Genomic DNA, 27,536 nt, shown 5'->3' with positions numbered 1-27,536 from the left:
CACACTCATTCTGAGATGGCAGTGATTTATGTAACATTTAGGACATTTTTGCATTATGGGAAGAATATTCTGGAGGTAATATGTAACTATATAAAAGAGTCCATTTTATCCTTGATCACTAAAATTACAGAAATTATTTTTAGCTTTTGAATAAATAAGGCATAAAAGACACTTTTCTAAAAGTAGAACAAAAAATGACTTTATTTAATGCTCATGATGATGTAAAAGCCATCAAAACGAACATCGAATGAGAAGCTAATTCATATATTCACAAAATATTTATTGTACCCCATTTGCACGCCACATATTAATTTAGTCACTGAGAGTATGAAATCATAATTTGAGGTCCTTCTTTATGAGAATAGGGTCTAATGGAGTAGACACAAAAACTAACAATTACAAAGTAGTAAGATAATTGAAGTACCAGAGAGCACACAGGCTTCTCAGAGAAGAAATAAATAGCTATTTCAAATAAGCAATCACAACGGACTTAAACTAAGGCAGGACAATAAAAATAAGTACAATGTACTTATTCTAAAGTTAATTAAAAGGATAAATGTTTTTTATTTTTAAGTTACAGTTGACATTTGATATTATTGTTTGTTTCAGGTGTACAGCATAGTGGTTAGACGACTGTATACTTAATGAAGTAATCCCCCTGATAGTTCTCTATTACCCACCTAGTACCACATGTAGTTATTACAATATTACTGACTATATTCCCTATGCTGTTACTTTACACCCCCATGACTATTTTGTAGCTTCTTAATCCCTTTTCTTCTTCACTCAGCCCCCAACCCCCAACCCCTCCCATCTGGCAACCCTTATTCTGTTCTATCTATGAGACTGTTACTGTGTTTTTGTTTATTTTGTTCTTTATATTCCACATATAAGTGAAATCATGTATTTATCTTTCTCTGTCTGACTTAATTCCTTAGCATAATAATCTCTAGGTCCATCCATGTTGTTGTTACAAATGAACACTACCTGATTTTAAGACTATGATAAGCTCTAGTAAACAAGATAGATAGTATGGTATTAAAGACAGATCAACAGAACAGAATGAAGGCATAGAAAGTCAATTTAGACCTACACATATATGCAATTAGTTTTTGATCAAGGTGCAGTGGCAATTCATTAAAGAAATAAATTATCAAACAAATGTTCTGTAACAAATTAATATCTTTAAGCCAAAATAAATAAAAAGAATCTTGACCCATACCTTGCCATACCAGATACAAAAATTAGCTTTAAAATTAATCACAAATTTAAAAAGCAATATCAAAAACCATAAAACTTCTAGAAGAAAACGTAAGAGAAAATTTTTGTGACCTTGAGTTAAGCAAAGATTTGTCAAGTATGACACCAAAAGCACGAATTACACAAGAAAATGTGACAAACTGGACTTGGTCAAAATTAAAAGTGTCTGTTCTTCAAAGACACTATTAAGAGAATGAAAAGAAGATGGACCAGATGCAAACATTTGCAGAACACATTTTCTAATATATTCTTTGATCTATAATAGATTTTTAAAAACCTCCGTATACACTAATAAGAAAATCTACAACCTAATTTAAAAAGTGGACAAATGATTTAAAAAGATACAACAAAGAAGATACACAGACTGCACGTAAGAACATGAAAAGGTGTCACATCATTTCTCTTTAAAGAAATGCAATTAAAATTATGAGATACTACAATTAGAATAACTACAATTAAAAAGACTTCAAATACCAATGTTTACAGTAATAGGAGTCAACTACAAGGCTCACACACTGCAGGTGGACAGGTAGAATAGTACAACCACATTGGAAAACACTTCAGCAGTTTCTTATAAAGTGAAACATACACCTACTCCACAATCTAGCCATTCTACTTTGGTATTTAGTCAAGAGAAATAACAGCATATGACCACGCCAAGACTTATACAAAAAATACTTATTATAGCTTTATCTATAATAGCCCCAAACTGAAACAACCCAAATGTCCATTAACAGGTGAATGGATAAACAAATTGTGATACAGCCATACAATACTACTCAAAAATTAAAAGGAATGAACTACTGGAATGTCCAACAATGTTGTGAGAAAATCTAAATCAGATTCTCAGATCCCCTCCTTTTCTTGGAAGAGAATGGGAGATTTATTGTCTGGAATGGATAAAACTCATCATCTCTAGACCAGAGGAAAATAGCAAAGTTGAAAGCAGGGGTGCTAAATGGTATGAGGTAGAGAATTGAAATTTTTTTTCCACATAATTAAAGCAGTTTTTCAGGGCTATTTATTATTTTTTTTCATTTCCTGCTTCTTTCGATTGTCAACTTTATCTTACACTAAATCCTTATATGAACTGTTAGTCTGTTTCTAGGAGTTCTCTTGCAATCATTGACTTCTCTGTTCTGGCATTAAAATTATAATTTTTTAAGTATTTATATTGGTAATAAACTAGAGACACAACTAACTACGGTATAAATTTAATAGTATTAAAGCTCAAAAATACCCATCAAAAAAAAAAGATTTAATTAGGACTCACCTACCCCATGTATATTATAAAACTATTAAAATAAGTAAGTTTGATCTATATGTAGTGACCTTGAAAGTTAACCAAAACATATTAAGTTAAAAAAGAAAAATGTTGCCCGACTGGTGGTGGTGCAGTGGATAGAGCATTGACCCAGAATGCTTAAGTCCTCTGCTCACCAGCTTGAGCAGAGGCTTGCTGGTTTTAGTGTGGGGTCACCAGCTGTGTATGAGATCATCAATATGATCCGAAGGTCACTGGCTTAAACCCAAAAATCGTTGGCTTGAAGCCCATAGTTGCTGACTTGAGCACAAGGTCTCTGGCTTGAGCAAAGAGTCACTGGCTCAGTTTGAGCCCCTTGGTTAAGGCACGTACAAGAAGCAATCAACGAACAACCAGTGTGAAGCAACTATGAGTTGATGCTTCTCTCTCTCCTATCTCTCTTTCTCTTTCTGTCTCACATTCAACTTAAAAAAAATTTTAAGGCTTTTTTTTTTTAAAAAAAAAAAGCAAATTGCAGAATACTGTGTGTTAATATCCTAAATGTTTTACGAACATGTTTTAACTCATTTATATCCACACAATTATAAAACAGATACTATTCTTTTTTTATTATTTATTTATTCATTTTAGAGAGGAAAGAGAGAGGGAGAGAGAGAGAGAGAGAGAGAGAGAGAGAGAGGAGAGACAGAGAGAGAGAAGGGGGAGGAGCTGGAAGCATCAACTCCCATATGTGCCTTGACTAGGCAAGCCCAGGGTTTCTTTTTCTTTTTTTTTTTTTTTCTGAAGCTGGAAACGGGGATAGACAGACAGACTCCCACATGCACCCGACCGGGATCCACCCGGCACGCCCACCAGGGGGCGACGCTCTGCCCCTCTGGGGCGTCGCTCTGTCGCGACCAGAGCCACTCTAGCGCCTGGGGCAGAGGCCAAGAAGCCATCCCCAGCGCCCGGGCCATCTTTGCTCCAATGGAGCCTCGCTGCGAGAGGGGAAGAGAGAGACAGAGAGGAAGGAGAGGGGGAGGGGTGGAGAAGCAGATGGGCGCTTCTCCTGTGTGCCCTGGCCGGGAATCGAACCTGGGACTTCTGCATGCCCGGCCAATGCTCTACCACTGAGCCAACCGGCCAGGGCCAAGCCCAGGGTTTCAAACCAGCGACCTCAGCATTTCCAGGTCGATGCTTTATCCACTGCGCCACCACAGGTCAGGCACTAAAACAGATACTATTCTTATTCTCATTGTATGGATAAGAAAGATTAGCATTAAATAGAAAAATGCATGCAAAAGTACATTATTCACCTCTGACTTGTTTGAATAGTCAAAATTATCATGTAATTCTTCCCCCCCCCCAAAAAAAAAGACAATAAAATACAAGGGGAGAAGAACTTAGGTTTGCTCCAGGTTGTGATAAGACAACATGTCAAGAAACTTAGTCTTTATTCTGTAGGCAGCCTTGAACTAGAGGATTATCACAATGATATTAAGCATATTTCTGACATTAGGTCAGTATTTTAGGATGAGAGCTGTAGTGACAGTTGGAAGGGAAACATGGAATGCACTGGTGGCAGAAAGTCAGGTTTGTAGTCTGACTTAACAGTCTCAGAAGAAACAAAGAAATCTGAACTAATGGAGACAAGGTGATGGATAAAGAAGAGGGAAGAATTCAAATAGATCTGAAATAAAATCTATGAGAAATAGTATCCCAATGATATGATAAAAGAATGACTGAGGTTTATACCATAAATGAAGTGCATGTATGATGAGCTATCTCAGTTAGAACAGTGGTGTCTTGTGCAAAAGCCAGGTTTCCACTAATGCTGACTTGACTAGGTTGCTCAAGAGTACCTCCGGCACAGGATGGAAATGAGAAAATACTGTAAATGAACTCAAATTATTTTAAATTTTTTTCTGCAAGTTATTAGACCTTATAAATATTTAGTGTGGAAAGATATTGATATCCCTAACCAAAATAGATTCAGGATCAATACATTTCATTTACCTAAACCATTTCAATTTCCCATTATCAGAAAAAAAGGAATTAATTATAATGGCATATAAAAATAATCTCCAATGTATGTCTTCTTTCCTAAACAGAAGGGAGGTGGATACATCTCTTTTTAAACAAGGAGGTTTAGAATAGAAATTCAGCATATATATATTTTACTGCACCTATTGACAGAGCCTCTAGGCACATATCCACGTACTCACAGAACATCCACACACATTTGAAACACTATAAATAAGCCAGACCCAAACCTTGCAATTAAAAACTTGGTTTAAAAAAATAAACCTTGATGCTAAAAAGCTCAATCCATGAGCTAATGTTCTACTTCATTTCAACCTTTTGAACTGCTCTCTTGTTTCTCCTGAATAATCCTCGAATTTATGAGGGCCTTATTAACTCAAGGCTGTTCAATGAAGTACAACAGTTCTAAGTACCTTTAAGGGATGTCTTGAAAAAACTTGAATATATATACTTTATTACATATATTTATTCAATAAAAGGCAATTTCTAGATCCTTGGTCCTATTCTAACATGCATCCAGCAGTTTCATCTCTTATACCTACTTGTCAATATTTTTAAGTTCTGTATGTGAGACCTTTTGCCCAGAACGAATGCTCTGAGATCCCCAATTGCCAAAGATTCAATTACCCTTCTTAAGATATTCGCAACAAGGCAACAAATTGAATTAGTATGTTTTAGAACAAATATAAACAAAATAGGTTTTCCATAGAACTTTCAAATAACCAGGACATTCATTAGTCAGGATGTTTTATTGCCTGAGTTTTCACATAGTAAAGAAGATTATTCCTAAGTAAATTGTGGGCCAAAACTCACATGGATAGCAAATGAGATTTAGGCACAGCAATCCACAAACTGATCATCTTTATACCCTCTGCCAACCTATGGGGAATATCTGTCAGGAGCAACGTAAGAGTGTTTCAGCTTTTCTTTATTCTCGTCTGACTCCTGACACTTGAGGTCACTCCAGGGCTCCAGATACGAAAACTTATACAAAAGGTACATTGAGTGCTGCAGCTGTAGGAATGGTCTTCTGACAAATCGGATACAGATACTGATCAACTTACGACCTATGCAACTTACGATCATCCGACTTTACGACCACAATTGCTAGCCACAACTGCTCCGCGTCTGGCAGCATAAGCGTTGCCCAGCTGGGCGTATGACAGTGCGGACCAGCTTCCGGCAGCACTACCATCTCCTCGTGCACCATTTCAACTGTTATCCCAGACTTGGTACAGCAATTTTTGTTTTGTGTCTTGGATATTTTTCATCAAACCCCTCCCGAGATGTCTACCAAGAGGAAATTGTCTTTGTCTTTGACTTAAAGATTTTTGTAACATCATTTCACAGTACTGTACATATAGCCTACTCCACTTACGACCAAATCGTGTTACGACCAGTCTGTCGGAACCAATCGTGGTCATAAGTCGAGCACTAGCTGTAATTTCAAGCAATGCAAAACAAAGTCCCTATTCTTTTCAATTTGTAGCTTAATAGTTTGTTTCCACAATTGGATGAACTAGACAGATGTGCACAAGCTATTCAGTACTATAAGTGAAACCAAAGGTCCATATGGCTTTGGTTAAATTTCGTTTTAAATCTTAGCTCTAGAAATCATCTCTCTCCATATATCTATACCCCTCACAGACCTAGTGTTGGTCAAATAAGTTTGTAAATATGATATATATGTTTGCTCGCTTGTGACTTATATTGGGTGTGGGGGACAGGCTATAAGCAGGCCAGGTCGTTGTAGCCTGAGGTTTGGTTTTGGGACTAAGCTTTTCCCCACACCCTTGACTGATTGTATGATCTGGGTGGTGCACTCTCATGAGGAATCCAATCATGCCTTGGATAAGTGACTTTGTATCGGGGACTTCCTTGTTTGTATATTGGATTAAGGGATTTTGGTTTTCTACACTATAAAGTGGGACAGACCAGGAGCTTGGACACACAGTTCCTGCTATCACAATTGCAGGGGCTTCCCTGATCCCTTGCCCTTCATGGGAAGAGCTGGTTTTCTGCTTTTCCCTTGTCTTCTTTTGTGGTTTGCCTGTCTTGGTGAGACACCAATAAATAGGATGGCCCCCCATCCTCTGACTCCGCCATTTCTTTATCGTCTGCCCGAATCCAATGGGAACCTGCATGTGAATGGCCACGATGGCGGCTCCTGGCCTTACACCTAGCCTTTTCCCAATAATCAGCAACCCACAAGGCAGCAGAAGACAATAGCCCAGACCTGACTAATGGCCACACTGTCTGGACCTCTGGCAAGCTAAAGATACCATCTTGACCTAAGTTATGTTCCAGCTCCTGAGTCCTAAGGTGGAAAAACCCCATGGCTACTTTCCCATGAAATCAGACACAAAGATCCTGGAACAGACCTCAGAAATATCCTTAAGACCTGAAGAAATGATTTATTATCCTTACCTCACCTCCCACCAATCAGCACCCAGCATGACCACAAACCCCTAACCCACGATGTCTTGTGATTTTGTCCTAAATTAGCAATTTTTAACCTTTTTTTCATCTCATGGCAAACATGAACTAATTACTAAAATTCTTTGGTACACCAAAAAAACATATATTTTGCCAATCTGAAAAAAAAAAATAGGTTTAACTTTGATTCATTCAGACCAGATGGCTACTGTTGTGCTGGCTGTTGATATTTTTTATTATTATATTATTATTATTATTATTATTATTATTATTATTTGACAATCTAAGAGAAAAGAAGTCAATGCCCCTGACTAAACAGTCAGATATTGCATGTTTTAAAAATCCTTGCAGCATACCAGTATGCCAGAAGACACTGGTTGAAAAATCACTGCTTTACATAACCTATAACCTACACACACCACTGGGGAGTTGACCTTTTCAGTAACTAGCTTCCCACTGTCATGGATGGCACCATTCATAATGGCCAATATTTCTCTATTGCATTTCTAGTGTCTAGTGTTGGCTCAGCTAGCAGCAGGTAGACAGCTCTTTCTGTTCAATAATATAAGTTCACATCTTCTATAGTGACGATATAATTTTATTATCATGGGATGCAATTGTCTCACATAGGTCACATGGGTCTAGAATAAAGTAAGCCACATATGCAAATTTAAATTTTCTATTGGCTACATAAGGAAAGTAAAAACAGAGAGGGAGGCCCTGGCTGGGTAGCTCAGTTGGTTTGAGTGTTGTCCTGGTATGCCAAGGTTGTGGGTTCAATTTCCCACATATGTGGCAAATTTCAGCCACAAATGCATAAATAAGTGAAACAATAAATAGATGTTCCTCTCTCTGTAAGGCCAATTTTGTTGCCTCTTTTGGGGTCACGCAGCTCCTCCAGCTAAATAAATCCTACTTCCTTCATTACGCTGTGTAAAGCCAGTAGCCACGGCCACCATCACAGCCACCTGGCCCATGCAGGTTCACATTTGATTTGGACAGATGAATGAAACAACAAAGCCAAGAACTGGTGGGCCATTACCTTTAATCCTAGCTTGCACCCCGCAGGCAAGAAATATACACAGTGGGAAAACACTTCCCTTTCCATTCAGGGCTCCCAAAGCCACTGACTCATCCAAGTATTCCTAGAATGAAAGGCCTCACCAGCCTTATTCACCTCTGTTCCCTATCTCCTTCTCTTTGCACAGACTGCACAAACTGGCTTCTCCTTCAGCACTCGGCCATCTTGGTTGCTTCTCCTCTCCTCCACGTGGCCCTTCTCTGCCCTCCTCCTGCATGGGCTCCTCTGCCCCATTTTATAGTGTAGAAATCAAAGCCTTTAATCCAATATACAAACAAGGAAGTCTCTGATACAAAGTCACTTATCTGAGGCATAAATGGGATTCCTCATGAGAGTGCACCACCTCACATAATGCAACAGTCAAGGGTGTGGGGAAAAGCTTAGGTTTGAAAAGATCTTAGTATTAAAAGGGTGGGAAAGGCTTAGTCTTAAAACTAAGCCTTAGGCTATAATGACCCTGCCTGCTTACAGCCTGTCCCCCACACTCAATCCAAACTATAAGCGAGCAAACATATATATATTTACAAACTTATTTGACCAAAACGCTGTGTGGGCATTTTTGTCCTCCTTTGACTCCTGCAAGAGGCTCACTGGGCTGTTAAAAAAAAAAAGGGGCCTTGGAGAACAGGCTCAAGGGGTTAGCCTGAGACAAGCTGCCACTGCTCACTGCTCCCCTGGTTGCAAGTCTCCTGGGGTCCCTTAGAGGTTAGGAGATGCACGCTGCCCTGGGGGAAGAGGGGGGGGGGAGGGAAAGCCATGGGTGGGCTGGAGAGCAGGGAGTAAGCTTAGCTAGACATTCCTTTTGTTGATCTACTCCAGAGCTTCTTGAGTTGAGACAGTTGTTGGGCAGATAAAATATATTATGCTCACTTTGTTAAAGATGGCGCTGCCCATGTGTTAGCCCATCTCCCAGATGATGATATTAGTTGCCCTTAAACTTGGGATGGGCGTAATTATATTAATGTGTGCTGGGGGCGGGCTGTGGGCAGGCAGGATCCTTGTAGCCTGGGGCTTGGTTTTAGGACTAAGCCTTTCCCACCCTTTTTGATGTGGGGTGGACTTTGTATCAGACACTTCCCTATTTTATATATCGGATTAAAGGTTTTGATTTCTGCACTATAAAGTGGGGCAGACCGGGAGCTTGCTCGCTCCATTCCTGAGATTAGCATTAGAGAGGAGAGCAGAGAAAGGCCACGTGGAGGAGGCCAGGAGAAGCAGCCAACATGGTAGAGTGTTGAGTGAGAAGCCAGTTTGTGCAGAGTTCATGCAGGGAGAAGGAAGGAGATGGGGAACAGAGGTTGTAAAGCCAGTTGCCATGGCCACCATCAGAGCAGCCTGGCCCATGCAGGTTCGCATAGGATTCGGACAGTCGGTAAAGAAACAACGGAGCCAAAAACTGGTGGGCCATTAGCTTTAATCCTAGCTTGCACCCGGCAGGCAAGTAAAACACACACTGGGCTCCAAAACCCACTCACATTCAGTGCTCACAAAGCTACTGACTTATCCGAGTTTCCTAGAATCAAAGATTTCTAGCTCACCAGACTTAATCACCTCTGTTCCCCATCTCCTTCCTTCTCCCTGCACAAACTCTGTACTAACTAGCTTTTCACTCAGCACTCCGCCATCTTGGCTGCTTCCTCTAGCCTCCTCCACGTGGCCTTTCTCTGCTCTCTGCTCTCTGCTCTAATGCTAATCTCAGGAACTGAGACAGCAAGCTCTTGTTCTGCCCCCATTTTACAGTGTAGAAATCAAAACCTTTAATCCAATATACAAGATAGGGAAGTCTCTAATACAAAGTCACTTATCAGAGACATGATGGGATTGCACCACCCCACATCAAAAAGGGTGGGAAAGGCTTAATCCCAAAACCAAGCCCCAGGCTACAAGGATTCTGCCTGCCCACAGCCCGCCCCCAACACACATTAATATCACCTGGGTGACGGCCTCCACGTGGGCAGCGCCATCTTTAACAAAGTGAGCATAATACGTTATATCTGCCCAACAGAGGTAAATAAATCTGGTTAGCTAGAGACCTTTGATTCTAGGAAACTCAGATAAGTCAGTAGCTTTGTGAGCACTGAATGTGAGTGGGTTTTGGAGCCTAGTGTGTGTTTTACTTGCCCACCGGGTGCAAGCTGGGATTAAAGATGATGGCCCACCAGTTTTTGGCTCTGTTGTTTTGGCTCCGATTGTCCGAATCCAATACGAACCTGCATGGGCCAGGCGGCTGTGAAGGTGGCCCTGGCCACTAGATTTACATTTGGCATAGTCTGTGGCAGGATTTGATACAGATCGACAAGGAGCCACCACCACCTTTGAGCAGTGGAGTAGAGGACTGGCTGCTGTTATGGTTCCACATGTCTGTCCTTTTGGGGACCATAGGCTCGCTGATTTTTATAGCCATGCATGAGGAAATCGAGAGTTCTGTGGAAGAGGCTGCTGGGACCAGCAAACCGAGCAGTGGAAGGAGCTGGAGCAAACGTGGGAGAAACAGATGCTGATCTGGAGCTGGAGGAAGTGCTGGAGGACGAGGCCAACCAGGTTCGTGAGATTCGCTTGGAAATACAGCAGCTGCTGGAGGAGGAATCACAGGTTCATGAGTTGCAGATTGCTCTGGACATTGTGGAGAGCCAGCAGCGGCAGGAGTCTGGGGCTGAGGCCAGAGCTGGGGCTGCAAGGCCTGCTGAGCAGAAGGCGGCGGCGGCCCGGGGCTTGAGCCTGGCAGCGGGAGCTGGTGTTTTCAGTTCCTCTTTGGAGGATGAGGAGAATCAGGCTTGAGTTGCGATCCGCAGTCTCCAGAACAGGGGTCCCCAAACTTATTACACAGGGGGCCAGCTCATTGCCCCTCAGACCGTTGGAGGGCCACCACATACAGTGCTCCTCCACTGACCACCAATGAAAAAGGTGCCCTGTAAAGCCAGAAGCCATGGCCACTATCAAAGCAGCCTGGCCCATACAGGTTCGCATTGGATTCGGACAGTCGGTAAAGAAACAACGGAGCCAAAACTGGTGGGCCATAGTCTTTAATCCTAGCTTGTACCCGGCGGGCAAGTAAAAACACACACTGGTCTCCAAAACCCACTCACATTCAGTGCTCACAAAGCCACTGACTTATCCGAGTTTCCTAGAATCAAAGGTTTCTAGCTCACCAGCCTTATTCTACTGAGTTCCCCATCTCCTTCCTTATCCCAGATACAAACTCTGCACAAACTGGCATCTCACTCAGCACTCCGCCATCTTGGCTGCTTCTCCTGGCCACACGGCCTCTTTTGGCTCTCTGCTCTGCTCCCTCTGCTCTCTCATGCTAATCATCCCAGGAACCAAGAGAGCAAGCGCCTATTCTGCCCCTATTTTATAGTGTAGAAATCCAAACCCTTAATCCAATATACAAAACAGGGAAGTCTCTAATACAAAGTCACTTCTCTGAAGCATGATTGGATTGTACCACCCCACATCAAAACGGGTGGGAAAGGCTTAATCCCAAAACCAAGCCCCAGGCTACAAACACATTAATATCACCTGGGCAACGGCCTCCACGTGGGCAGCGCCACTTTAACAAAGTGAGCATAATACATTTTATCTGCCCAACATGCCCCTTCTGTAGGTGTGGTGGGGGGGTCGGATAAATGGCCTCAGGAAGTCGCATGCAGCCCACTGGCCGTAGTTTGGGGACGCCTGCTCCAGAAGGTGAGAGTCCAGCCGCAAAAAGTACTTACTATGATTCTGGTAGGTCTGCGATTTTGGAACATAGGGGTGGATGCCATCACGCTCTCCAGAGCACAGATGGAAATGCTGACTGCCATTGCCACGTGCTCCTCTTTGGGACAATGTAAGACCTGCCAGGATGGCAGGGGTGAGGCTGAGGCCCCATGTGCATGGACTGATTCCTGGACTATGACCGGAGTGGGCACTGGCTCCTTTGTTGGATAGACTTACGGATTTTGGACAATGTGAAATACCCTGGTGGGGGTTGGGGGCAGCTTTGCTGAAGGCCCTGCCCCTGCCCCGGGAAGCTTTTCCCATAGCTAGAAAGAAGGCCGAGGACATTTTGCGCTTTGGGCTAAGTGCTCAGAGACTGGTGAAATGTACCTTTGTAATTGCTGAAACTGTATGATTTGTGCTGTTGTAATTTGTGTAATATGCCTAATTTTCTTGCACAGGGATGCCAGTGGTGTAGATTGTGGGTAGTAAAGTGAGCATAGGGGTGGATTGTTGGGCAGATAAAATATATTATGCTCACTTTGTTAAAGATGGGGCTGCCCACATGGAAGCCCGTCTCTCAGATGATAACAGTTGCCCTTATGCTTGAAATGGGGGTAATTATATTAATGTGTGTTGGGGGCGGGCTGTGGGCAGGCAGGATCCTTGTAGCCTGGGGCTTGGTTTTAGGACTAAGCCTTTCCCTCCCTTTTTGATGTGGGGTGGTGCAATCCCATCATGCCTCAGATAAGTGACTTTGTATTAGAGATTTCCCTACTTTGTATATTGGATTAAAGGTTTTCATTTCTGCACTATAAAGTGGGGCATTCCAGGAGTTTGCTCACTCGGTTCCTGAGATTAGCATTAGAGAGGAGAGCATAGAAAGGCCATGTGGAGGAGGCCAGGAGAAGCAGCCAAGATGGTGGAGTGTTGAGTGAGAAGCCAGTTTGTGCAGGGAGAAGGAAGGAGATGGGGAACAGAGGTGAATAAGTCTGGTGAGCTAGAGACTTTTGATTCTAGGAAACTCAGATAAGTCAGTAGCTTTGTAAGCACTGAATGAGTGGGTTTTGGAGTCCAGTGTGTTTTACTTGCCTGCCAGGTGCAAGCTAGGATTAAAGATGATGGCCCATCAGTTTTTGGCTCCGTTGTTTCTTTACTGACTGTTCGAATCCAATGCGAACCTGCATGGGCAGGACAGCTGTGATGGTGGCCGTGGCTTCTGGCTTTACACTACTTGTATGGCCAGGAGCCACCATCATGGTCATTCACATGCAGGTTCTCACTGAATTCAGGCAGATGGTAAAGAAATGGCGGAGTCGGAGGATGGTGGGTGTTGGTCAAATAAGTTTGTAAATATGATATATATGTTTGCTCGCTTGTGACTTATATTGGGTGTGGGGGACAGGCTGTAAGCAGGCCAGGTCGTTGTAGCCTGAGGTTTGGTTTTGGGACTAAGCTTTTCCCCACACCCTTGACTGATTGTTTGATCTGGGTGGTGCACTCTCATGAGGAATCCAATTATGCCTTGGATAAGTGGCTTTGTATCAGAGACTTCCTTGTTTGTATATTGGATTAAGGGATTTTGGTTTTCTACACTATAAAGTGGGACAGACCAGGAGCTTGGACACACAGTTCCTGCTATCACAATTGCAGGGGCTTCCCTGATCCCTGGCCCTTCATGGGAAGAGCTGGTTTTCTGCTTTTCCCTTGTCTTCTTTTGTGGTTTGCCTGTCTTGGTGAGACACCAATAAATAGGATGGCCCCCCATCCTCTGACTCCGCCATTTCTTTATCGTCTGCCCGAATCCAATGGGAACCTGCATGTGAATGGCCACGATGGCGGCTCCTGGCCTTACAACTGGCGTAGTTTCCGGCAGGATTCAGAGATTGGTATGGAGCCACCACCCTTGATGGGTGGGATAGAGTACTGGTTGCTGCTCTGGCTCCCCATGGCTGTCCTTTTAGGGGCCATGGGCTACATGTTTTTTACTCAAGAGGAAACTGCCCGAGGTCAAAAGCTTCAGCATGAATTGCAAATAGAACGGCAGAAAAGGCTGGAATTGGAGCAAGCACTGGAGAAGGAATTACGGGTTCGCGAGTTGCAGTTTACCCTGGAAGCTGAACGTCTTCACCGGCAGTTGTTGGAGAAACAACTGCGGATTCAAGAGCTCGAGTCTCAGCTTACAGCCAAAAGCCAGCAGCCACAGGAGCCTAAACGGTCACCAAAGGAGCAGCAGCATCCGTGCCGGTGGATTGGCTTTGAGTCAGCGGGAGCAGGCGCTTGCGACTCCTCTTCTGAGGATGAGAAGGCTCAGGCTGAAGCTGCCATATGCACACTGAGAGCCCGACCAGTTGTCGCCAAGAAGGTAAAAACCCAGCAACAAAGAGTCCCTCAGGGGCAGCCACAGCCTCCTGCCCAGGTAATGGAACACTCTGTGGTCCGGCCCTATACCCAGGCAGAGCTGATGGAGTTGGGGGCACAATTTAGGCAGAAACCTACTGAATCCCTGGTAGCCTGGTTACTACGATTATGGGATATAGGGGTGGATGGCATCATGCTCTCCGGAACAGAGATGGAGAAATTGGCCGCCATTACCACACACTCTTCCTTGAGGCAGCGTCTTCAGAACTGCCATGGCAACCCAGGAGACCATACCCTATTAGAATGGGTGATAGCTGCCATTCGTATGGTCTGGCAGAATGCTGGAGAACTGCCGGGGGCAATGAGTTGGTGGCAGTGCTACAGTGAGTTAGTAAAGGTCCTTCGAGAACTAGGTATGAAGAATGCTGTTTTCAACCCTGGGTCTCGTGGGCCAGACGAGGAAGTGTTTACGGCCAAAATGAGGGAATTTGTCCTTGCTAGCGCCCCGTCAGCCCTTTTTGGGTCACTGGTGGCCATCTTGGGCCCCTATGTGGGGCAGCTCATCAATGCAGTTACACAGATGGTAGCAGATTTGGGAGAGCTGGAGGCCGCTCGGGATCATAAAGCAGTGAGGGCTGCTGCCTATGTTTCCCCCCCAACTAACAAGGGAAACGGGCCTGTAAAGGTTACCCGAACGCAGATGTGGGTAGACTTGATTGCGGCTGGAGCAGATAAGGGGAAATTGGATGGCCAGTCTAATAAAATTCTTTTGGAGCTTTGGCGGCAGCTTAAACCAGAACAGAAGTTCCAGCCACTGAGACGAAAGGCCCCAGCAGCTACCAATAAAACGTTTGGTGCGCGCACAGCTCGGTTACAAGATTATATGATAGAGACAGCCGAGGGAGAGGGGAACTCCCAAGACCCATTGTACCAGTTTGAATAGGAAAAAGGCCGAGGGACCCGTCTAACGGGGATGGGCGGGGACCGGAGGCCACATGTGGAACTGGCTATCCACTGGTCCCCTTCCAATGTACAACAGGTGTTGGCCTTGGTGGATACAGGTGCAGAATGTTCCCTTCTCTATGGAAACCCAGAGCGGTTTGCTGGGACCCCAGTGGCCATTGACGGTTATGGGCCAAACTGTTCAAGTGAAGCCAATAACTATTCCATTGGGGATAGGGAGACTGCCTCCTAAGCCATATAAGGTGTATGTATCTCCTATTCCTGAATATATTTTGGGGGTAGATGTCTTGCAAGGACTGTGGTTGGAAACTACAGCTGGGGAGTTCCGGCTGCGGATCAGGGTTGTGAAGGCAGTATTGCGGGGACATGCATCACATTCCCCTTTGCAATTACCCGTCCCTCGGCGTGTGACTAACACCAAGCAGTACCGCCTGCCAGGTGGTTATGAAGAAGTCACAGGGACAATCCTTGAACTAGAAAAGGTGGGGATCATCCGGCCAGCACACAGTCCTTACAACTCCCCAGTATGGCCTGTGCGCAAAGCAGATGGAACCTGGAGAATGACAGTAGATTACAGGGAACTTAATAAAGTTGTTCCCCCTTTGCACGCTGCTGTTCCCTCGATAGCTAACATGATGGATCGGCTAAGCCATGAGTTGGGGACATACCACTTTGTGGCAGACTTGGCCAATGCTTTTTTCTCTATTGATATAGCTGCAGAGAGTCAAGACCAATTTGCCTTCAGTTGGGAAGGGAGACAATGGACCTTTACAGTGTTACCCCAGGGCTATTTGCATAGCCCCACCTTGTGCCATGGGCTGGTGACTGCTGACCTGGCTAAATGGAAACAGCCAGAGGTAGTCCGCTTGTACCATTATATTGATGATATTATGCTAACTAGTGATTCTCTTTCAGAATTGGAGCAAGCAGTCCCTACCCTGCTATCCCATTTGAAAGCATGTGGCTGGGCAGTTAACGAGAACAAGTTACAAGGACCTGGGTTATCTGTTAAATTCTTGGGAGTTGTCTGGTCGGGTAAGACAAAAGTTATCCCTGACGCAGTTATAGATAAGATTCAAGCATACCCCGTGCCCACTACGGTAAAACAGTTACAGGAATTCTTAGGTTTGTTGGGGTATTGGCGAGCATTTATACCGCATTTGGCTCAGTTACTACGCCCCTTGTACAACCTTATTCAAAAGGGGGTTCGCTGGGATTGGACTGAGCAGGCGCAAGGTTCATTTGCAGCTGCTAAGAGAGCTGTCAAGGTGGCACAGGCCTTGAATGTGTTTGATCCTGCCAGGCCCTGTGAGCTGGATGTTCATGTAACCTCGGAGGGCTTTGGATGGGGCTTGTGGCAGCGGACAGAGCGCCTACGGCAACCTATTGGATTTTGGTCCCAATTGTGGAAAGGTGCTGAAGTTCGTTACTCATTAGTAGAGAAGCAGCTGGCAGCTGTGTATGCTGCCCTCCTGGCAACTGAGAGTATTACAACCACAACACCAGTTACAGTCAAAACAACATACCCTATAGCTGGATGGGTGAGAGATTGGGCAACTAAACCACGTAGTGGTATGGCCCAAATGTCTACCCTGGCCAAGTGGGGTGCCTATCTGCAACAACGCTGTGCTCTTAGCACCAGCCCATTGAGGGCAGAACTGCAGGAAGTCTTGGGTCCAGTCACCTATGCGACCTTAGAGTCAGGTGCAACTGGGGCTCAGGAGGCAGAACCTGAGGTCAGTCCCTACCAGGAGGGGCGGGTGCCCATCCCCGAAGATGCCTGGTATACTGATGGTTCCAGCAGGGGCCAACCTGCCAAATGGACGGCTATTGCCTTCCATCCGGCCACTGAGACTATTTGGATGGACACGGGTACAGGCCAAAGCAGCCAATGGGCAGAATTAAGAGCTGTTCGACTAGTTGCCCATAATGAACCTTCACCTCTGGTGATCTGTACTGACAGTTGGGCTGTCTATCGTGGACTGACCCTTTGGATTGCTACTTGGCACATTAACCAGTGGATGGTAATGCACCGTCCATTATGGGGTCAGGCCATGTGGCAGGACTTATGGGAAATAGGACACCAGAAGCAGGTGACAGTATATCATGTCACAGGGCATGCCCCTCTAGCCCATCCTGGGAATGATGAGGCAGATACGTTGGCAAGGGTGCGATGGTTGGAGACTGCACCTGCAGGTGATGTGGCACAGTGGCTCCACCGGTGCCTGCTCCATGCAGGACAGAAAGCTATGTGGGCTACGGTTAAGGCGTGGAACTTGCCTGTGTCCTATGCAGAGGTACTTGCAGCCTGTGAGCAATGTGCAGTATGTTCCAAGGAACACCCTCGGAGACCACTGGTGTCACCTGGACAGATCCAGAGGGGTCATGTCCCACTGACACGATGGCAGATAGACATCATTGGACCCTTACCAAAGTCAGAAGGGTACCAGTATGCAGTCACTTGTGTAGATACTGCCACCGGGCTGCTTGCTGCTTACCCCGCTCATAACCCTGACCAGAGGGCAGTCATACAGGCTCTGGACCGCCTGAGTGCTGCATATGGGCGACCGCTGGTCCTTGAAAGTGACAATGGTACCCACTTCACTGGTTCAACGGTGAGGCAATGGGCTCAAAAGCTGGGGGTGGACTGGAAGTACCATGTTCCCTATCACCCCCAGGCTGCTGGTATCATTGAGCGTTATAATGGACTCTTAAAGCAGGGACTGCGACAGGAAGGGGGCACCGGCTCTCTTACTGGATGGACACGCCGCTTATGGACAGTACTTCGGATTTTAAATGAGCGACCTCGACGGGGAAGCCCAGCTCCAGTAGAGGCCCTCCTGCATCGGACAGCTGCCCCCATTCAGTTGCAGATACGCACCAAGGACATTTTACTCAAGCCAGGTTTCGGACAGCAGGGCAATGTGCTCTTGCTTGCTCCAACAGCCCTTCTTAAAGGACAACGGCTTCAATGGACTTGGCCCTGGACTGTACAGGCCCCCCATCTGAGATGGGTGGCCTTGTTGGCACCATGGGGAAAGGGGTTAGAGGTGGACCTCCAGTTAACCCCTTGGGCAACCAGCACCTGGCCACCTAAGGTAGAAGTGTATTATCCCTTGAGTGCTCAAGGGGACAGCATTTTGAAGGGCACCTTTGTAATTTCTTTATGGCCAATAATGAGTTCCCCTATTTTACTACACATAGAACCAGCAGATGCTGGTGTATTGGCCAATAAGGTTTGGTATGCCCGCTCAGGGCGGCCTCTGGTGCCAGCTACGGTGCTGTCTGCAGACAAAACTCTGGCCTGTATTCTGCCAGAGGGAAAAGATTTGCCTCTCTTGGTGCCACTGACAGCTCTCTCATTTCGCCCATAGTTTTTGATCTGTTAATCCTATTGCTGTAGTTGGTACTATTTCTGTTTATGCAATGTATCCTACTCCTTGCACAGTGACCATCATGGAAGATGCCTGTGGTTTACATTGTAAAGCGAGCAAAAGGGGTGGAATGTTGGTCAAATAAGTTTGTAAATATGATATATATGTTTGCTCGCTTGTGACTTATATTGGGTGTGGGGGACAGGCTGTAAGCAGGCCAGGTCGTTGTAGCCTGAGGTTTGGTTTTGGGACTAAGCTTTTCCCCCACACCCTTGAATGATTGTATTATCTGGGTGGTGCACTCTCATGAGGAATCCAATTATGCCTTGGATAAGTGGCTTTGTATCAGAGACTTCCTTGTTTGTATATTGGATTAAGGGATTTTGGTTTTCTACACTATAAAGTGGGACAGACCAGGAGCTTGGACACACAGTTCCTGCTATCACAATTGCAGGGGCTTCCCTGATCCCTGGCCCTTCATGGGAAGAGCTGGTTTTCTGCTTTTCCCTTGTCTTCTTTTGTGGTTTGCCTGTCTTGGTGAGACACCAATAAATAGGATGGCCCCCATCCTCTGACTCCGCCATTTCTTTATCGTCTGCCCGAATCCAATGGGAACCTGCATGTGAATGGCCACGATGGCGGCTCCTGGCCTTACAGTGGGCCATTCTGTTTACTGGTGTCTCACCAAGACAGGCAAGCCACAAGAGAAGCCAAGGGAAAAGAAGAAAACCTGCTTTTCCCATGAAGGGCAAGAGATTAGGGAAGCCTCTTCAATGCTGATAGCAGGAACTGAGAGAGCGAGAGCCTCTGGTCTACCTCATTTTATAGCGTAGAAAATTAAAGCTTTTAAGCCAATATACAAATAAGGAAGTCTCTGATACAAAGCCACTTATCTGAAGCATACATGGAATTCCTCATAAAAGTGCACCACCCTCTATCATGCAACAGTCAAGGGTGTGGGGAAAAGCCCGGGTGTGGGGAAAAGCCCAGCTTTGAGAAGACCTTAGTATTATAAGGGAGGGAAAGGCTTAGTCTTAAAACTAAGCCTTAGGCTATAATGACTTTGCCATCTTACATCCTGTCTCCCTGTCTCCCACACCCAAAACGAGCAAACATATACATCATATTTATAAACTTATTTGACCAACACTACTTCTTTCTTTTTCTTTATTTTTTATTCAGTGAGAGGCAAGGAGACAGAGACAGATTCCCGGATGTTCCTAGACTGAGATCCACCCAGCAAGCCCCCTACCAGGCCATGCTCTGGCTGTCTGGGCCGCTGCTCTGCTGCTCAGCAACCAACCTATTTTAGCACCTGAGGTGAGGCTATGGTGCCATTCTCAGCACCTGGGCCAACTTTGCTCGAAACATTTAAGCCATGGCTGAGGGAGGGGAATGGGGGTGGAGCAGATGGTTGCTTCTCCTGTGTGTCCTGACTGGGAATCGAACCTGGGACTTCTGCATACCACGCCAATGCTCTACTGATGAGCCAACTGGCCAGGGCCAGTAGTTTATTATTTCATGCATTTAATAAATAAGAACAATAAAAAAGGTATTCAAAACTAGATTATAAGAAAGAACTTTAAAATATTAATGAAAAAATATTAATGCCTGACAAAAAACAATAAAACTGTTATTTAAAATATTTATATTGCTTCTTGATTGGCGTCTTACTTGCAATTGTTTTCACCTATGGACAGAATGAACATTACTATTGGCACTGTTATGCAGATGAACATTAAAAAAGAGTAAGGAATGTAAATTTGTGATTTCCACATTGGGCAGCTGCCCACCTTAGAGAGAACTGTGATTACAAGTGCCATTTTAACAACTGATTCGCCAAACTCAACAAAAAATTAGGTATCAGTTCTGCTGAACCAGTGCGAACTAGCTGAATCCCACCACTGGACACAAGGATATATAAAGAGATCAATGGAACAGAATAGAGCCCAAAAATATATCCCAAACTATATGGCCCCATGAATTGTGACAAAGGTGTCATGGAAGTACAGTGGGGCAAGGATAATATATTTATTAAATGATGTAGAGTCAATTTGATATCACATGAAAAAAATGAATCTCAACCCCTTCCTTGAGCCATATATAAAAATAAATTCTAAATGAATTGCAGATATAAATATAAAAGTAAAACAATAACACTTTTAGAAGAAAACATAATAGAATATATTCATGACCTTCAGGTAGACAAAAATGTAACATACAAAAAGCACCATTAAGAAAAAAAATTTGAGCCTGACCAGGCAATGGTGCAGTGGATAGAGCATTGGACTTTGACACAGAGGACTCAGGTTCGAAACACCAAGGTTGCCAGCTTGAGTGCAGGGGCTCGTCTTGACTTGAACGCAGGGTCACTGGCTTGAACATAGGATCATAGACATGACCCTATGGTTGCTGGCTTGAGCAAGGGTTCACTTGTTCTGCTGGAGCCCCCTGGTCAAGGCACAGATGAAAAAGCAATCAATGAACAACTCATGTGCTGCAACAAAGAATTGATGCTTCTCATTTCTCTCCCTTCCTGTCTGTCTGTCCCTATCTGTCCCTCTCTCTGACTCTTTCAAAAAAAAAAAAAAGAAAAAAGAAAAAAAATGTGATCAGTTGCACAATAGTAAAAGAACTGTATTTCATTGGTAGACACCATTAAGAAAAAAAAAAAAAAAAAACCAGACAGAAGATTTTGTGTGTGTGTGTATGTGTCTGACAACGCACTTGTAACCAGAACATATAAAGAACTCCTACAATTCAATTTAAAAAAATTTTAAGGCATACAACCCAATATAAAATGCACACGCGTATGCACACACACACAGTTGCTCAACCTCATTAGTAATCAAGAAAAATTCAAATTAATAGCACAATGAGATACTACTACATATCCACTAGAATGACTAAAATGAAAAAGAGACAATACCAAGGGTTGACAAGGACATGAAACAACTGGAAACCTCATACCCTGTGAGGGGAAATATAAATTGGTACAAACACTGAAAAGTTATTTAGCACTATTTATTAAAATTTTATATATTTATTAAATCATATGCATACCCTATAACCAGAAATTCAGGAACTCTTACCTATGTTAACCAAACACATGTATAAGCAAGAAATGCAGTATTCATAATAGCCAAAACTATCCAGCAACAGCAGAAAGAATAAAATGTAGTATATTTACAAAGTAGAATACTATGCAGAAATGGAAAAGAACAAATTGTTTCTCCACTAAAGTGAATGAGTTTCTACAAATATAAGGTTGAATAAAAAAACTCATATACAAAAAATATATATACAGTATGTTTCATCTGAATAAGTTCAAAAAGGAAAACTATTGTGTCAAAGTCAAGACAAATACCCTGGGGGAAGGGTAATAGTAACAGGGCACAGCTAGGGTTTCTGGAGTATTAGTAATTTCTTGATTTGGATTCTAACTAGACAGATAAAAATTCATTGTGCTTTATACTTATTTACTTGCCTTTATTGGGGGGAAATGAGTAGAAATGAGTCTTACTTCCCTAAAATGTGACTGTTTTAATAACACACAAAATTGAAATTATGGAATTAGATTTAGATGCCACAAGAGAGTATGCTATTCAGTAAGAATGGGAATTTCTATAGAAAACAGCATAGTAGTAATTTGAAAAAACAATCATTTTGTGTTTAAATCTCATGCCATAAGAATTTTCAGTCATTTTAGTTATAGTAATCTTTCCCTTATTTCAGATACTGATTCTGACTCAACTTCATTTGACCAGAGACCTCCCATAAACACCTGCCTTGGTACCACAAGAAATAGCTATACATCTATAAGTTGAAGGCATGTAGCAGAGTGGAAATTTTTTTCCCTTGGAACTCTGAATAAACTGCTCCACTATCATCTAGAATCCACACAGGCAAAAAGTGCAATGTCAATTTGATTCTCTCTCCTTACACCTGTTTTTTCAGTCTACAATCTTGTAAAATGGTATTTGTCCAGAGAATTCAGAAATTCCACAGGGATATATCTAACTGCAGATCTTTTTCCCCTCAACAGTTATGGTTATCATTCTCTCTGCATTTTCGATTGAAAGATTTGAATTTGTCTCCATTTCAGTGGTATGTTATTTTATTTTGTTTTATTATTGTTTCCTCTATGTACATAATTTCCCTTTCTAGAACATCTATAACTTGAATATTAGATTTTCCCCCATCTTCTGAAATAATTGTTTTAATTATATTTTAACCACTGGTTTATTTTTCTAAAATGTCCACTCATTCATTGTCTCTGAATTATTTACTTTTATAAACTCTTTCTTTTTTCTAATATGTTAAAATTCCTAGTTACTTAACAGTTCCACCCTCTTGCTGTAGCTTCTACTATATTTGTTTAACTGCAAAGTCAACCAAATTATCTAACTCAAATTTTCAATATATAAACACATCAATAATTCCAGGTTTTTATACATATAACTATTTTTGTCTTCCTTTTATAACCTTACAAAATAGTTGGAAGCATTTAACAATCCCAAGCAGAAATACCTCAATTATGTTAACTGACTCAAGGGACAGAGTTAATTTTGTATGAATAGATTAAATTGTTTAATTGTTATTTTTCAGTGAAGATGGTGTTAATATATATCAAGTTTAAAGCTGATAGCTTTATTTGCTTTTGACAAAGACACATGGGGAAAAATTTTCTCAGCTAGTTCAATAAACTCTAAATCAGCCACAAATATAAAAACTAATCCAAGTTCCCCACAACTAAAATAATTCAAAACACCTGCTAAAAACCCAAGAATTAGTATAATAAAAATGAAAGGGTGGCCTGACCTGTGGTGGCGCAGTGGATAAAGCATCGACCTGGAAATGCTGAGGTCGCTGGTTCGAAACCCTGGGCTTGCCTGGTCAAGGCACATATGGGAGTTGATGCTTCCTGCTCCTCCCCCCCTTCTCTCTCTATCTCTCTCTCCTTTCTAAAATGAATAAATAAAATTAAAATAAAATTAAAAAAAAAAAAAAAAAAAAAAAGAATAGTACAGAAAAAAAAAAAAATGAAAGGGAACAACAGAAATTCAATAATATGTTCCTCCTTTCTATTTCCTTTTTGTTTGACTTTCCATAAAAATCTACACTAATGGGAGACATCTATGTTTTGATGCTAAAAGTTTTAGTTCCCTATGACATGACAATAACCAAACATTCTGACTTGGTAGCCACTCTTTAATTACATACTTTCCAGCTCCAGAAATTAGTCCTGTGTAGAATTGAACTGGGAATTTTTAATCCTGACCATTTGAAACCCTGGAAATCACCAAAATATAGTAAACTACTATGTTGGTTTGGTCTATGACAGAAATAGTGAAAACAATTAAGGAAAATCCTAATCAGAACATTTTTCAGGGAATTCTTATCTAAAATATTCATTCAAGACCAACCAGATGGTGGTGCAGTGGGCAGATCATCAACCTGGGATGCTGAAGACTCAGGTTCAAAATCCTGAGGTCACCAGCTTGAGCGTGGACTCACCTAGCTTGAGGGCAGAGTCACTGGCTTGAACCCAAAGGTCACTGGCTTGAAGCCCAAGGTCAGGGGCCGAGCAAAAGATCACTGGCTCGGCTGGAGCCCCCACCCACCCACCCCTCCTGCCCCCTAGTCAAGGCACATATGAGAAGCAATCAATGAACAACTAATATGATGCAACTATGAGCTGATGCTCCTCATCTCTGTCCCTTCTTTGTCTCTCCCCTCTCTCTCCTATCCTCTCTAAATAAATAAAAATATTTATTCAAAAACAAATAAAAACAAAAAAATGAAATAAAATATTTATTTAGAAGACTAGATGTCTTCTGCCCCATACTGCCATCCTTTCTAGTTCAAATCTTGCAAATTAAGTTCTCAGCACTCACTCTAACCATACCTGATCACCATGATGCAACTAAGACATAAATAAAACATCTCAAGTATTAATATATTTACTATTCCATTTTACAAATCTAGGCATATTAATCAAGGAGGAGATACTAAAAATTTTAATCTCTAGAATTTAGAACATGATATCCTGGGAGTTAATCAAGCAAAAATATTTAGTAAGTTAGAAGCAGTAGAATGCCCCCCTACCTTTTTTTTAAGTGAGAGGAGAGATAGTGAGACAGACTCTGCTTGCACTCTGACCAAAATCCACCCAGCAACCCATCTGGGGCTGATGCTCTAATCAACCAAGCTATTTTTAGCACATGAGGCCGACAGTGCTCGGACTAACTGAGATATCCTCAAACCAATTGAGCTGTGGGAGGGGAATAGGGAGAGAAGAAGGAGATGGAAGGGGAAAGAAGCAGATGGTCACTTCTTCTGTGTGCCCTGATAGGGATTCAAATCTGGGATGACCATATGCCAGGCCAACACTCTATCCATCAAGCCAATCATCCAGGACCTAAAATGCCCTTTTTAAAGAGGTCAGAAGGAAGTAATTAATTGGAAAAATAATAATATTAATAATGTGCTTATCTCTTATAATGAAAGATAATGTTGCTAACACAAACAGGCTAACAGACATCTAGTTGGGGTAATAACATTTTCACTACCAGTCACATAGATAAAAAATCTTTTTCAAGACTATGTGACATAATTAACTACACAGTCTGTGTCAAGGAATCCAGTAGTCATTTTCAAACTATGTTCTTCGAATCTCTCAGAGACATCAGGTGAAGCAAGCTCATGTTCTGTGGTACCCTGGTTCATTCAGGTTGCTATATCCTTCATTCACTTACGTCTTCAATAAATACTTATCAAGTTGCCCATACATGCTTGTACTGTGCTTAACTAGAACCTTTTGGGATCACACCTGTAAGAAAAGAAATAATTCCTGCCCTCAGTGTAAGGACCAAGAGAAGATCAGAAAATAGGCAGGGCACTAATGGAACAGGGAACTTAAGGGTTACAGGCAGGTCCTGTTCCTGTTCTGTTAGGAATAACATGCCCAAGGTCGTTTAAGAAGCAGAGACAGATAGGAACCCTGTGAGGCTGAGGAAAAAAAAAAAAAAGACAAACGTTTGCATTCTATTGGTTAAAAGACCCTTATCAGAAGTTTATGTTTGGAATTCGCCAGTGAGCTAGACCCCAGCCCCTGTTGCTATGCTATGTGCAGCCCCTTAGCAAATAGGTTACCGCCACATCTGCTTCTGTATATGCTTGCTTGCTTAGTTTATAAAAAGATGTAGCTGTGAGCGCTAGGTGCAATTCCCATCTGCAGCTCCTTGTGAGCGCAGTGTCTCCGGACACCTCGGGAATTTGCCCCTGCGCAGGTAAAACTAGCCAATAAAGTTACATCTATACTCCTGAAAGTCTCTGACGTTTGTTCTTGTACCCGGTGGATGTTACATCTCAGGACTTAACTGAAGATTAAAAATATCAAGCAAGTAATCATACTATTAGTTAGGTAATGTTCACAGGTATAAACACTATAAATGAGAGGTAGAGTGCTATGAAAGCATATACTAACGGGAGTGTTTGATGGATGTCAGGAATTTCATGGCTTTTCTCACAGATCTTAGCTAAAGAAAGGTTACCTACTCCCAAGCCACCAAAATAATGTAAACTAACCTGGCATTTGTGGTGTTGACAAAAATCTGAACAACTACGCTCTACTTTATCATGCCACTAATGCAAAAGAACCACAGATTCGATCGTTAAAGTATTTTAAGTGTTTCTATGTACCAGACTCTATTTAGATGCTTTGGGACCACAAAGAAACATTCACTGAAGAAATATTTTATTGAATGTTTAACTTGGTAGGCATTGGGGAGTGTTTCCCTACAAGAATTTGTTTCCAGCATTCCTCAGAACATTTGTTTTTCTAAATTCCAGGTCCTAAGAAAAATCAGTTAAGAAATAAAGAAAATGAGAAACAGGAAAAATATTATAATTCTTCTGTGAGAATTCAAGCTTCACATCATGGAGACATGACCGGTTTAAAGGAATATACTGACGTCAAGTCAGAAGCAAGAGCAGGAAGGGCTGGTACAACCTGCGCAGTGGAAGGTGAAGGTCAACAAATGTTTCCAGCAACCGGGCTGGCAAACACAGGAAGAAAGTGGTCACAGTTTCATCAGTCACACTTGTTTGTAGCTGTTGTCAAGTTAAGTGTGTTCACAGCCCTGTCTGCTGTTTAGGGTGAATCCCTCTTACCTTAGGGTGAATATTTATAAAATAAATATTAACATGATTATATGTATAATATACTTTATTCAAATCCTATTAGTGATGTTTCAAGAAATAAGAGGTTTTGGAAGAAAAGAAAGTGCTTATGTTGGCCATTTTGACATTCGGTGATTCTTGTGGTGCTATTACTTTTTGAGGACTGAATATGACTTAATTTGAATTACTGCCCAATAACCACTCACTGATGTTTTCTAGTGTTTGAATATAGGCTACAGTTCTTCATTAATACTACTAACCTGAATATTTCTCATATAGTAAACAAAATTTTAGACATTCCTAACAATGAACAGAGCATAAAAAGACTGTCAGTTATTTTTAAGACTAAAAATTTCAGCCCTGGCCAGATAGCTCGGTTGGTTAGAGCATTATCCCAAAGTGCAAAGGTTGCCGGTTCGATCCCTGGTCCAGGAACATACAGGAACAGATCAATGTTCCTATCTCCCTCTCTTCACTCTCTCCTCTCCTCTCTCTAAAATCAATAAACGAAACATAAAAAGAATAAGAATTTCAGGAATTCCCCCAAATTCCTAGGAATAATGGTTTCTTGTTCCTGAATCCTGAAGATGTTTATTGGAGATTTAGAAATACTACTGGGGTTAAAAAGTTGACTAAGAGAATTTCTCTCTTCTTTGGAGTTCAGAGCTTAACAGAGGGACACAAACATGGAAACCAAAAAAGCATTCCAGGTGCTATGATAAAAGTCAATTTAAGATATAGAGAAGACACAATGGCAAAAGACAGCCCTTAGAAGTCAGGAGGAGGCTTCGTAATAAAGAGTGCTTGAATTATGTCCTGAAGACAAAAAAATAAATAAATAAAGCATTTTTCAGGTGCAGCAGAGGGAGGTATACACTTGCTAAAAGGCAAG

General features: G+C 42.6%; 1 protein-coding gene across 5 annotated transcripts in view; it reads right to left on the bottom strand.

Annotated features, from left to right (window-relative positions):
- ANKS1B (ankyrin repeat and sterile alpha motif domain containing 1B) overlaps positions 1-27,536 on the bottom strand; it is a 1,043,795-nt gene that overhangs the window by 910,006 nt on the left and 106,253 nt on the right. The gene's annotated exons all lie outside the window — the stretch shown is intronic.

The sequence above is a fragment of the Saccopteryx leptura genome, chromosome 1 (assembly GCF_036850995.1).
Source record: "Saccopteryx leptura isolate mSacLep1 chromosome 1, mSacLep1_pri_phased_curated, whole genome shotgun sequence".
Classification (NCBI taxonomy): Eukaryota; Metazoa; Chordata; class Mammalia; order Chiroptera; family Emballonuridae; genus Saccopteryx; species Saccopteryx leptura.
Note: the sequence above shows the minus strand (reverse complement) of the source record. Positions and strands in the feature narration are given on the sequence as shown.